We start from the raw sequence: 4,331 nt of genomic DNA on the forward strand, positions 1-4,331 counted from the left end.
TCGGACTTAACAACTGAATAGAGTCTGATTCTAGAAACAAGATTAGTGTCCTCATTGGCTCTTTCTAAACCTTTATATTCTACTGCACATAACATCTTACATTTACTTTGAAGCTGACACCCCAATAAAACTGAAGGTTTCTAGGTAGGATAGACCAGTTGTTCTTAAACTGGGGGTCGCCAAAAATATTGGAGGGATCGCGAAATGATTTGCAGACTGGATTAAAGACCTTTTTCTTAAGGTTTTTAGTCAAAGGCTGCCATTGACATACAGTAATGTCTTTGGTGTTGACATAGCCTATGAGAGGACATATTCTTCCTCTGCTTCCAATGCCCAGCCCGTAACATTTCAAAACCAAATTCTGCCGGTTAGAGAGAAGGGGGTTGTGAGACTTGGCCCATGTTTTTTGGGGGGTCGCAAGACAAAAAGTTTAAGAACCACTGGGATAGACCATTCCATGCAGAGCCTATACTGTAGGCAGGCAGATTAGCAGGCAGATTTCTTGTCTGATGATACAGAGAGACAGTGCTAAGACAAGACCCTGTTTTACCAGACAATACCTTGAGCAGACCCCATCTGTCCATCTGTTCAGGGCAACTATCCAAGACAACTATCACAAAGGCAACTTGGATTCTCTCGTAATGCAGAAAGTACTAAAGCCATTTAAGCTGAAGTGAGCATTAACCAAGGTTGAGCTATACTGTATAATTGCCATTGCCCAGTGGAGGGCCTTGGTCAAGAAGGAATCCAGAACCGGAGTCCCTCTCAGAACTTACTGACTGTCAACTAGAGATAATGAGTCAGTTACAGTCATACCTGTCAACATTTAGCTTTTCAAAAACGGGAGATTTTTTTTCGGGGGCCGGGGGGCTTCAGTGTTTATACCGGATCTGTGTTTGCATATTTAATACGTTTCATAAACGTGTTTCAACACTGCATTTCGGTCGTTGCTTTTACCTTAGGCTACCATTACCTTACGCATACCAGTTATGTATCCACCAGCTGCCTGCCTGCAGCCTACTTCCAAAACTCCAAAGCTGCTTGCTGTCAGATTTGGTTCCGAGGGCACAAGTTCAGTGTATCAACAACACTCAATAACAGTTTATGTGATGTGTTAATCAATTAAATTCCCAAGGCAGCCGTGGCCTACTGGTTAGCACTTTGGACCTGTAACCGGAGGGTTGCCGGTTCGAACCCCGACCAGTAGGCACGGCTGAAGTGCCCTTGCGCAAGGCACCTAACCCACGCCACTGTTGATGCAGGCAGCTCACTGCGCCGGGATTAGTGTGTGCTTCACCTCACTGTGTTTACACTGTGTGCTGTGTCTGTTTCACGGATTGGGATAAATGCAGAGACCAAATTTCCCTCACGGGATCAAAAGAGTGTATATATTCTATATATATATATATACACTTTATTGGGTGAAGTGAAAGGAGAGAAGGCAAAGAAATATTATTTGAATTAACAATAGTTGTCTTCATTCCAGTATAGTGAATTAGTTCCTCACACATCAACACTGACACATGGACTTGTTCATGTAGTCAGAGGCCTCAAAAACAAACTCACATTCCTATGTTTGCTTTTTATCTGAGGATTACAGAGGCAGAAAGAAACAAAAACAAAACATAAAGGCAAAACCACTCCAATTATCCATTTATCACCAGATCTTTCCCCCTCTGCCTCTTTCTCTCTCTCTCTCTCTCTTTCTCTCTCTCTCTCCCCCTTTCCTGCCCACCCCAGTCCACCCCATCCCCCTCAAACCCCTCTGCTGTCCCTCCGCTGTCCCTCCCCAGCCCCTACCTGGTACCCCTCTCTTTTTAAAAGGGGCGGCTGGCTGCTGTGGGGCTGAACAAAGGGAAAGAGCTGAGGCAGGATGTGCGCGGCCGCCGGCAGGCCCAAGCTGGCCGCCTCCGTGCTTACACAGGGCTGCTTTCTGCACAGGGCAGCACTTTGGCCTAAACCCCCTCTGTCCACGTCCACGCAAATGTGCCAGCGAGGGGGTGCCGCGCCAGGACGGGACAGGACAGGAGGGTTCATGTGCAGAGGGGGGGGGGGTCTGTTAGGGGGATGGAATGGGGATGGTCGTTGTAGAGGGTTGCATAGGGGACATTTTGAGTTAAGTAGAGGATGGGGATGGATGAATGGGTTTGTAGGATGATGGAGAGAGAATGTCTAAATTGGTGGTATCTGGTGGTTATCATTTGGGATTAGGGTTATACTGTATCTCTGAGGTGTGTTATTTGTGTTGAAGGCAGTCATTTGTGTGGTTTGATAGACTTCATACATAGACAGATAGAACATTATCCTTGAATTTTACTAATTTCAAGAGAAAATATTGCATAAATATTATCCAGAACCATTTATTGGAATAAGTCTTGAAAACATAACACAGCAGTAGTCCATGTCATATTAAGTGATTACATAGCCGTGGAAAATGTTTTTTAGGTTCCAGTAGTGATGGGCATATGACCTTGGTAACGAGCCTGACAGACAGACAGACAGAGAGATTACCAGACTGCACATTGGGTATTAGTACTGGCTCCATGAAGTTAGCCAGTCATGCTAACTTGCATGGTAAAAACACTGAGAGCAGCAGCTTTTACAATAAGCCCAATGAAGCCTGGTGATGTGTGGAAGCTTACATGTGTGAGACGATAGAAAGAGAGGGCCAGGAAAGGGGCAGAGTTCTCTGGTTTAGCCACTGAAGGGAGAGAAACACACGATATGGAGATTCAGTATGAGTGGTGTGTGTGTCTATGTGGGCTGTGCGTGTCCCTTATGTGTGTGTGTGTATGTGTGTGCGTGCTCAAGAGAGAGAGAGGGATGAGATGAAGAAGGGAGATAGAAAGGGAGCGAGAGAGAAATAGAAATGCACTTAAATGAGATGTAGGGGAAAATAGACAAAATAAAGAATGAAAGAGGAACACTGGAAAATAGAAAGATCAAAACGTTATTTTCAGCCTTTGGCAAGCACATACACATACAGCCCTGTGTGGTTCACTGGATCTACTCTTTCTTCTACCAAGTATGCTTACTACACACACACACACACACACACACAATATATTTTCATTCATACATTCATTTTACATGTTTAACCTTTAGCAAAGGGCAAATGCATGTACTGATCAGGCTATGGCCAGGTTTGAGTGCTGATGTTTCCACCTTTTACAGCAAGGCATCTTCTTTCAAGCCAAAGATGGCGAGAGAGAAAAAAGGTCCCAAACCAATGGTAAATACACTTTGCAGTCTTCTAAGTGTATTATTACTGAATGTCCTAACTAGGCTAGTTTTTCTGCAGTCCATCCTCCATTGTCGTTGCAGTGGTGTTACGTAACAGTCTGTGAATCTAACTCGATGACTGTGCCACCTGTCCGACCCCACCAGACCCCCCCGCCCACCCACACTGTAAACTTCTGCAACTTCTCCATTCTTAGTCAAGCTGCCACCGGAATCCATCAGGTTATTCCTCGCTGGTTGCCATGACCCACTAAAAAGATATTTATATTCCTCCCACAGTCCCTTTTTGCACCCATCTCACAGGGACTACCAACCTATTTCTGGCGTCTTTCTCACTTTCTCTCTTTCTTCCCTCTCGTTCACTTTGCTCCTCTCATTCTGTGTCTCTCCATCGTTCTCTCTTTCCCTCTCTCTGTTCCACTCTCTCCTTCCTTATCTATCTGTCTATCTATTCACCTCCCTCAAGCTTCTCTCCTTTTTCAAAACAAGTTTGCAAAGGTCACCTTGCTGTTCCAGTTTGAACTTTCAGAATAATTAGACCAAGTTAAATCAGGACAGTGGGGAGAGGAGAGGAGAGATAGAGTGAGAGATACAGGAGGGAAGGATGAAGAGATACAGAGAGAGAGAGAGAGAAAGAGAGAGAAGGATTGTGTGAAAGCAACGTGACTGAGACTACACTGACGAAGCCAGATGTCAGCCCAGCAGTTGGCACATTCTTCCTCTAACAGTTGGTTCACCACTGATGCACACATCGGCTGCACACACCTGCATATCTATGGTCATCTGACATTGCTGGAGGTCTTGTCAAGGTTAACCTTTGGGCTCATCAGTAACCCACATATAGATATCCATATGGGAGATTCTTTCGTCACCACATTACTGGGATGTCTTGGCTGAAGGTGTCTCTCTCACACTCTCCTTTCCTCTGTGTGTGTGTGTGTGTGTGTGTGTGTGTGAGTGTATGCATGTGTGTGAGTGTATGCGTGTGTGTTTCTACTGGTGTGCATGATGAGATACACATACAGGCACAAGTGTGTGTTTCTACTGGTGTGCATGATGAGATACACATACAGGCACAAGTGTGAGATGAG

This window comes from Alosa sapidissima, chromosome 5, assembly GCF_018492685.1.
Source record: "Alosa sapidissima isolate fAloSap1 chromosome 5, fAloSap1.pri, whole genome shotgun sequence".
Classification (NCBI taxonomy): Eukaryota; Metazoa; Chordata; class Actinopteri; order Clupeiformes; family Clupeidae; genus Alosa; species Alosa sapidissima.